General features: G+C 51.3%; 1 long non-coding RNA gene across 1 annotated transcript; it reads right to left on the bottom strand.

Moving 5' to 3' along the window:
* Nucleotides 1–7,104: 7,104 nt before the first annotated feature.
* Nucleotides 7,105–9,792, bottom strand: LOC132597622 (uncharacterized). Its single transcript, XR_009564676.1, has 4 exons — nt 8,312–9,792; nt 7,794–7,898; nt 7,272–7,367; nt 7,105–7,173 (listed from the first exon to the last, which is right to left on the bottom strand). It is a non-coding gene; the product is annotated as an uncharacterized lncRNA (long non-coding RNA).
* Nucleotides 9,793–9,829: the final 37 nt, after the last annotated feature.

The following is a 9,829-nucleotide window of genomic DNA, read 5'->3' as shown; positions in this document are numbered from 1 at the left end:
GACACTGTCCCTACCTGTAGCCTTGACACTGGTCTTAAATTAGGCCCTGATGCTCTAACTAATAAGGTCTTGGCACTATCCCTAGGTAATGTCCTGACACTATCCCTAGACCTTAACCTAAACTTGCCTTTAACTAAAGTCGAGCCTCTTATGCTAACTAAATCCCTGACGCTGTCCCTAACTAAGGCCCTGAAATTAGTCCCGAGGTGGTGACACTGTCCCTGAGGCCTGGAGGCTCATCCGAACTCAGTCCCTGACACTACACCTAACTCAGTCCGTGACAATGTACCTGACTAAGGCTCTGAGGCTCATCCTAAGTCAGGCCCTGACACTGTCTTAAGGTCCTGCGGCCATCAATATCTAAACGCCTGACATTATCTTGAGTTAATATCTGACCCATGTCTTACCAAGGTCCTGACACCGTCTCTAAGAAAACCCTGTCGCTGTCCCTAAGTGAAGACCTGAGGCTGTGCCTAACTGAGGCCCTAAAGCTATGCCTAACTGAGGCCTTGACATTTTGACTAGCTCAGGCTCTGATCATGTCTTTAACAAAGACCCTATTGCTGATCCAACAAAGGCCCTGATGCAGCTCCTACATCATGCCCTGACAGTGTCCCCAGCTAAGGGCCTGACGCAAGGCCTCACTCAGACCCTGACGCTCTCCCTAAGTCAGGTTGTGATGCTGTCCCTACCTGAAGCCCTGACACTGGTCCTAAATAAGGCCCTGATAGTGTCAGTAACTAAGGTCTTGACACTATCCCTAAGTCATTTCCTGACACGATCAATAAACTTTACACTAACCCTGTCTCTCGCAACTGTCCTCCCTCTTATGCTAACTGAATACCTTACGTTGTGTCTAACTCAGGCCCTGAATTTAGTCCCAAGGCCGTGACACTCTCCCTAACTAAGGCCTAGATGGTCGTCCTAAATCCGGCCCTGACACTGTCCCTTACTAATTCCCTAACATTATTCCTAACTCAGGCCCTGACACGGTACTTAAAGAGGCACAGATGCTAGTTCTAAGGCAGGCCCTGACACTGTCTAACTAAGGCCCAGAATCTGTCCCTAATATAGACCCTGCGACCAGCAATAGCTAAAATCCGGACACGATCCTTAGCTAATATCCTGACCCATTCCTAACCAAGGTCCTGACACTGGCCCTAAGAAAGCCCTGCCGCTGTCCCTAAGTGAAGACCTGAGGGTGTGCCTAACTCAGGCCCTGAAGCTAGGCCTAACTGAGGTCTTGACACTGTGACTAACTCAGACCCTGATCATGTCTTTAACTAAGACCCTATTGCTGACCCAACAAAGGCCTTGATGGAGCTCCTACATCATGCCCTGACAGTGTCCCCAGCTAAGGGCCTGACAGTAGGCCTCATTCAGGCCCTGTCACTCTCCCTATGTCAGGCTCTGATGCTATCCCAACCTGAAGCCCTGACACTGGTCATAAATAAGGCCCTGATAGTGTCAATAACTAAGGTCTTGACACTATCCCTAGGTCATTTCCTGACACGTTCCCTAAACTTTACCCTAACCCTGTCCCTCGCAACTGTCCTGCCTCTTAAGCTAACTGAAGCCCTCGTGCTTTGAATACCTCAGGCCCTGAATTTAATCCCAAGGCTGTGACACTGTCCCTAACTAAGGTCTAGATGCTCGTCCTAAATCCGGCCCTGACACAGTGCCTAACTAAGGCATTATTGGTTCTGATGTATCAGCTATGACTTTTTTTTCCAATGGACTGCACACACTTACTAAAGTAAAATAAAAACATTATTTTTAATTGATATAAATGAATGAATAACTGCAAGAGATAGATTTAAGAGTGGATTTGGACCTGGCAGTTCTGGTGGCTCACTCTCTTGCAGTGTGGTCTGGTCTCTCTCCAATCCTTTGTCCTGTAAATGCCTTTGGGTGGCCCCATTCACAGGAACAGTCTCTCTCACTGCATCTAGGGCTTCCAGAAACTGCAGGCGACGCTCACTCAATGTCCATTTTAACAGAAAAGAAGAGGTTCAGTTAAGGTCAGGTACTGTGGTCACCCATCCAGGGCTTTGGCTGTCCTCCCTTGATGGCAGGAAGCTCTTCCACTAGCTAAAGTAGCAACTTTGCTGTTGGTGGTAAACTCAAGACTCTTGCTTGGAGCATCACATCCGAGGCTGGCCCTGATTGCCTGTGTACCTCAAAAGGCACACAGATTTCATTTGAGTCTCTGGCAGGTGGGAGCCCAGGAGTCACTCCTGCCCTCTGTCTATATTAATCACCCATCTCCACAGAACACATCTGCTCATTTTCCTGTCTCTGCTCTCTCCTTTACAGAGAACAGAAACCAAATGGTAGGTGGTAAGGAAACTGTTACTCAATGGAACAGGGTCTCATGGATTATTCTATACCGTGGAAGCCACAGTGGGCTGGCTTTCTGGAGAACACAGGCACTGGGTCCAGGATGCACATGGCTCCTGGAGACCACGCTGCCTCTGTGGGAAAACAACAGTTGGGAGGCCACTTGCTCCCATACCTTTGATTTTTCATGAGCATGAATGTCAAAGGTTTGCAACAACCCGAAGGCCAAAGGATTGCAGGGCCACGGTCTGCTGTATGCTGAGGGTGGACAGGGCCACACTCAATGTCTGGAGGCTTATTTCCTCTCAGAAGGCTGGGAGGCTATGAGGGAGGAGGCCCTTTTCTCAATCACGTGGATGTAGGGAACTGAAACATCCCGAGGGGCCGTCTATGCTACCCAGGTAGCTGTTCAATTGCCCAGCAGCAAGGTCAGCTCAGTGATTGGCCACAGGGGCTTGACAGGGCCCAAGCAGGCCTGAGCTGGAGGACCACAGATGCCTGCCTGGGTGGTCAGCGGTCAAGGGATATTCTGAGGTTTTATTACCTACTACTTCCCACTCAAATGGGACGAAGGATGCAGCCAGTCCTGAAGGGCACCGCCAGCCCTCAAGAAGGCAGCATATGGGGGCTGGCAGCGCTACAGCCTTGCATGCATGCCAACACGTCCCACTGAGCACACTGTGTGTCAGAGCTGGGCTGGAACCTGGGTCTAGCCCCACACTCCCCATGTTGGCGGCGGGGACCTTCCCGACTTCTGAGGCATTCCACAACCACAGACTGAGGTTAAGGTGGAGCTGAAACAGTCAGCAACCAGAGCAGACATTTCTTTCAACTTCTTTTGAGTCCAGGATGCAGAGAGGAAGCAGAGGTTGAGCAGAAAACCAACAGTCCAGCTTCACCCCACGTCACTTGCACCAGGAGAGTCCTGTCCATCGTGGAGGCTCAGATAGACGAGAGAGGGGAAGTCGAAGCCGGCCCATTAGATAGTAAACACTAGGTGTGTAAAGTATGAATACTTTCTGGTTTTCTTTTTATTTACAGGAAAGTTCATTTTTCAATCATTAAGATATGCTATTAGTAAAATAAATAGATTAAAATTGTGTATACCTTTTCAATCGCCCCTCACTAAATGTGAATTCTGTAGAAGGTACACATCCTCTGAAATCTCTTCTTACAGGAGTCACAGATTTAATTACTAAAAGCTGGCAGGAATCAACACAGGCGACTTTGCAGTTTTAGGATTGCCTGGGTCCGTGGCTTGCTGGGCTGCAGTTCCTACTTTCCACCTCTGTAAGATGCAGGCGGAGAAGCAACGGTGAGACCTGTCTCTCTATTAGCTGTTCAGCTAGGACTTTGAGGTACTTAACCTGTGCAGTATGTAGTAGCAGAAGCACGGATCACAGCAGGAACAGAGTACTTGGTCTCGGCCCTTAGATGACCCACAGTGGACATTAGATACTCAGCCAACAACCAGAAAAGAGAGTCCACACATCTTACCTCCCTTCTACAAACACGTGCCGCTCAGGAACACAGGACACAGAAACTGGGCAGATACAGGGTTTAAATGCAGAATCTCAGGGACTTCCCTGCTGGTCCAGAGGTGAAGACCCAATGCTTCCACTGCAGGGGGGCAGGTTCAATCCTTGGTGGGGGAACTAAAATCCCGCATGCTGCATGGCCCGGCCTAAATGAATAAATACACAAAAGCAGAATTTCAAGGTGCTGGCTGATGGGGGAGGCACAGAATAATTCCTGTGCCCCTCCCCAGAGTGGAAGTGCCAGAGCCAGCCACAGTCGAGGATCCCTATGGGGGATGCAGGGTGGGAGGGGCAGCCGCAGGAGGAGGAGAGGTGGTGAGGAAGGGAAGGGACCCAGGGCTCCGGCCAGCAAGGCTGCCTCACAAGGCAGGCCTGGGAGACGCTGTGTGGACAGGACCACAGGCCCCCTGAGGACGGGGGCTGAGCTGCTGGTGGGACCAACGGGGAGGCCCTGATAGAGGGTTGGGAGGCTCCAGGATTTAGAGCGAGCCCTGGACCCCTGTGAGGACGATGCAGGGGAGCGAGGCCCTGCAGAGAGCGGCAAGGAAAGGGTGCACACATCCAAGATGACGCCAGAACAAGATCGCACCAGGGGACCTGTACAGGCAGTAGACGAGATTGGGTGACTGTTGGGCAGGTGGGGTGGGATGGCACCCATGCGGAGTGGGGGGGCACATCACGGGGAGAGCCTAGGAGCAGAAATCTGGGGAGAGAGGAGGGAGGGCAGATACGATGACATTGGCTGTATAGGTCAAGCCATAGTGACAAGTGTCCAGACGGTCTGCCTGAGTGCAGAGCTGGCCACCCACTCTCTCACTGTGCGCCCCAAGTAGGCTCAAGCCTCTTCTGTCAAGGCTGTCAGACTCCTGCCCCCCCAGGAGCTCATAAAAAGTGTAGCTAGTAGATCTCATTACAACCCCCAGGAACTGCACGATCATATGAGTTGCCACTGTGGGAACACAGGTGCTTCAGATCTATACTCCACACCAATTCCATTTACCAACTATAATTTCTGTCTGGAACTATTTTTCTTGGGGTGATTCCACTGTGTCTGTCTTCAACCTTTAATTGTACATAATAACTTTTAACCAGTCTGTAGTTAAAGACTAAAGAATGATTTTTCACTGGGAATTAGCCAGTGATTTAGGAAGTCCCTTGGGAATTTAAACATTGGTGGGTGTTCCTATCTGCAAGCAGTTCCTCTACAGGCCTAAACACCTTCTGCCACAGAGCAACGGCCACGTTACGTGGTTAGCTAAAGATATCAGGCAGAATCCGCTTTCACAGAACAACTTGCATCTGGAATGTCCCCCAAATCCCAGGCCCACCTTGCCCCAGGCCCTGTACTCCACCAAGACTGCAGGCACATGGAGAGAGAAAGCTTTGCCTGCCCGTCCTGTTCTAGGACAACAGTTCCAGGATCCATTCCTCTACCTATCAGCCAGCCAGGTGGCCCCAGAGGAAACTTAGAACTATTGGAAAGGATAGACAGACAGAAAATGACAGTGTGGTGTGACAAGTGCTATGACATGGAACATTCAGGGGAACAACTAAGCCAACAGGAGGCCAAGGGGCTGTGGTGGGCAGGCCAGACCAGGGCGCGGGGTGGGGAGCCTCCTTGAGGAGAGACGCTGTTTCCTTGAAGAGCGACAGGTGTTTGTTTGGCCGGCAGTCACCAAACAAGAGAATAACCAGCAGGGGACGCTGAGGGGAAAAACAGGCACCATGAAAAAGCAACTGCTGCCACAGCTGAGGAAATCAAATCTCCAAAAAAAGAGTGCAGTGTGCTGCCCTACACGCGACATACACAGAGTGACACTGAAGGGCTACGTGCCTGGATGTTGCTTAGAAGGCCCAGGGGGTCCTGGGGGTACTCAGTGTTCCTGCCGTGAATAGGGTGCTGACGCGAGGCTCCTAGGTGTCCTGAAAAGCGTACTGCCGTTAAGATAATGCAGAGCAGTGGCTACGGCCCCATGGAAACTGCTGCACACCTCTGCTTTTGCACGGCAATTCAGGGCCTTACCTCGAGACAAGTGCTCATGCTCAGTGTCCCGTTAGCGACACAGCATGGTAGGATGGTGAATTTCTCCTCGAGCAGAGTGACTACAGGTACGAGGTCCTAGAAAAATTGTAAGCGGAATGTTTGCCCAGGGCAGGTCAGACGACGGCCATAACGAAGACTTCCATGGCACGGCGGACAGGCCAGAAATGTGGTCCTGAGGTTGTTCGAGGAATCTGGAAATGCAAATCTACTTAAGGAACGTGCAGTCTGTGGCCCATCACTCGGCCTACATGGAGGGCCTCCGAGGGACCAATCTATGGGCCTCGATGTTCCTCAGAAGGCCCACAGGGGTCTGGAGGTACTCAGTGATCCTGGAGGGAATTGACACACACCCGAGGGGCCTAGGAGTCCTGAAAAGGGTACTTCCTTTAAAATGCAGAACACCTACTAAGACCTCATGGAAAAAGCTGCAAGCCTCCCTTTCCCTACGGATACTCAGGGCATTTTCTCGAAGCAAGGGCTCACGTTGAGTTTCCCTTTAGCAATAAGCATGGCAGACTGAGCTTCACCCCGGCCATGGAAGCACCTGGTTTAGATAGAGGAAACTCATTTTCTTCCCAGAGCCAGGCCTACAGTGGCTAGAGACCTGTCAACAGCAGTGAATTTCAGGCTGCTTCAAGGCAGCATGAATGGAGCTTTCAAAATGGGAAAGCAAGTCTAGTTCCATCAGGCACCATTTCCATGAGCACTCGCAGCATACGTCCCTGTAGTTTCTAACAAGTCAAAAGAGACACAGGTTACCCAGTGGTTACTTCCATAATCAACTCCTCAAAGCAGGATGTACTGCATCTACTGAACTCCCCCAACCAAGATACGCCTTAGCTAGGCCTCCGGGCCTGTGGTTCTTCAAATACCGCAGTATTACATGAAGAACTGGGCTATAGTGGCAGTCGGAAAGCATGCCGACTTTATCCTTGAAACAGGGTGAATTCAGGTAGGAGGTCCTAGATGGAACGTGAAACCAAGTGTTTTTCTAAGTCCAGCTCAGACTAGGGCAATGAGTCAGAATTACATGGCATGTTGGACATGCTAGAATGGTTTACCTGAACCTGTGGGAGACTGGGGAAATCAAGCTGTCCCAAAAAAGAGTGTAGTGTGTTGCCCTACACTCAGCATAAACAGAGTGACTCTGAAGGACTACGAGCCTGGAAGTTGCTTACCAGGCCCGGGGGAGTTGAGAGTGCTCACTGTTCCTGCCGGGAACAGGGTGCCCACACGAGGCTGCTAGCTGTCCTGAAAAGCATACTGCCGTTAGATAATGCAGAGCAGCAACATTGGCCTCAGGAAACTGCTACACGCCTCGGCTTCTGCACAGACATTCAGGGCCTTACCTTGAGGCAAGCGCTCATGCAGAGTGTCCCGTTAGCGACACAGCATGGTAGGATGCTGAATTTCTCCTCGAGCAGAGTGACTTCAACTACGAGGTCCTAGAAGAATTGTAAGCAGAATATTTTCCCATGGTAGCTCGAACAACGACCATGACGAACACTTCCATGGAATGTCGAACTGGCCAGAAATGTGGTCTGAGGCTGTTCGAGGGCTCTGGAAATGAAGCTGTCCTTCACGAACAAGCAGTGTGTTGCCCATCACTCGGCATACACAGAGGGCCTCCGAGGGGGAGACATACGGGCCTAGACATTGCACAACAAGCCCACAGGGGTCTGCAGGTACGCAGTGATCCTGGAGGGATATGATGCACACGCAAGGGACCTTGGAGTCCTCAAATGTGTACTTCCTTTAAACTGCAGCAAAACAGCGACTAACACTTCATGGAAACAGCTGCATGCGTCCTTTCTGTACGGATACTCAGGGCCTGTCATCGAGGCAACTACTCACGTTGAGTTTCCCCTTACCTGTAGAGCATTGTAGGCTGAGCTCAACACCGGCCATGGAAGCACGTCGTTTAGATAGAGGAAACTCATTTTCTGCCCAGAGCCAGGCCTACAGTGGCTAGAGGCCTGTAAACAGAAATGAATTTCAGGCAGCTTCAGGGCAGCATGCATGGAGCTTTCAAAATGGGAAAGCAAGGCTAGTTCCATTAGGCATCCATTTCCATGGGCACACGCAGCATACATCCCTGTGGATTCTAACAAGTCAAAAGAGACACAGGTTACCCAGTTGTTCCTTCCCTGAATCAACTCCTCGAAGCAGGGTGTTCTGCATCTACCAAAATGGCTCAACCAAGGTATACCCTAGCTAGGCCTCGGGCCTGAGGCTCTTCAAAACCCTGCAGTGTTACATGAAGAACGGGGCTTTAAAGGCAGTCGGAAAGCAAGCCAACTTTCTCCTGGAGGCAGGAGGTCCTAGATGGAATGCGAAGCCGAGGGTTTTTCTCAGCGCAGCTCAGACTAGGGCAATGGGTCAGACTTACCAGGCATGTTGGACATCCTAGAAGGGTCTTCGTGAACCTGTGGGAGCGCTGGGGATTTCAAGCTGTCCCATGAAGGAGGGCAGTGTGTTGCCCTATCCTCGGCATACACAGAATGGCTCTGACGGGTTACGGGCCTGGCAGGTGCTTAGCAGGCCCAGGGGGTCCTGGGGGTACTCACTCTTCTTGCCGGTAATAGGGTGTCCAAGCGAGGCTCCTAGGTGTCCTGAAAAGCGTACTGCCTTCAAGATAATGCAGAGCAGCGGCTACGGCCTCATGGAAACTGCTGCGCGCCTCCACTTCCGCACGGCAATTCAGGGCCTTACGTTGAGGCAAGTGCTCACGCTGAGTGTCCTGTTAGCGACACAGCACGGTAGGATGTTGAATTTCTCCTCAAGAAGAGTGACTTCAGGTACGAGATCCTAGAAGATCTGTAAGCAGAGTGTTTTCCCTAGGCAGCTCAGACGACGGTCATGACGAAGACTTCCAAGCACGTCGGGCTGTCCAGAAATGGGGTCCTGAGGCAGTTCGAGAATTCTGGAAATGTAGTTCTCCTTAAGGAACCTTCACTGTGTTGCCCATCAGTCTGCATACACAGAGGGCCTAAGAGGAACCGACCTATGGGCCTCGATGTTGCTCAGCAGGCCCACAGGGGTCTGGAGGTACTCAGTGATCCTGGAGGGTAATGATGCACACCAGAGGGGCCTAGGTGTCCTGAAAAGGGTACTTCCTTTTAACTACAGCAGAACAGCGACTAAGACCTCATGGAAACAGCTGCACGCCTCCCTTTCTGTACGGATACTCAGGGCCTTTCCTCGAGGCAAGTACTCACATTGAGTTTCCTTCCCTTTAGCTCTAGAGCATGGCAGGCTGAGCCCCACCCAAGCCATGGAAGCACCTGGTTTAGATAGAGGAAACTCATTTTCTTCCCAAAAGCAGGCGTACAGTGGCTAGAGGCCTGTCAACAGCAGTGAATTTCACGTAGCTTTAAGGCAGCATGAATGGAGCTTTCAAAATGGGAAAGCAAGGCTAGTTGCATCAGGCCCCCATTTCCATGGGCACACGCAGCACACATCCCTGTGGGTTTCTAACAAGTCAAAATGGATACCGGTTACCCAGTGGTGCCTTCCCTGACTCAACTCCTCGAAGCAGGGTATTCTGCATCTAGCAAACTGCCTCAATCAAGGTACGCCGTAGCTAGGCCTCGGGCCTGAGGCTCTTCAAAAGCCTGCAGTGTTACACGAAGAACCGGGCTTTAGTGGAAGTCGGAAAGCAAGCCGACTCTCTCCTGGTGGCAGGGTGACTTCAGGCAGGAGGTCCTAGTTGGAATTTGAAGCCGAGGGTTTTTCTCAGTGCAGCTCAGACTAGGGCAATGAGTCAGACTTACCAGGCATGTTGCATGTGATTAAAGGGTGTTCTTGAAACTTTGGGAGTGCAGGGGATTGCAAGATGTCCCATGAAGAAGCGCAGTGTGTTGCGCTACACTCGGCATAAACAGACAGGCTCCGAAGGGATACGCGC

Source organism: Globicephala melas, chromosome 7 (genome assembly GCF_963455315.2).
Source record: "Globicephala melas chromosome 7, mGloMel1.2, whole genome shotgun sequence".
Lineage (NCBI taxonomy): Eukaryota > Metazoa > Chordata > Mammalia > Artiodactyla > Delphinidae > Globicephala > Globicephala melas.
Note: the sequence above shows the minus strand (reverse complement) of the source record. Positions and strands in the feature narration are given on the sequence as shown.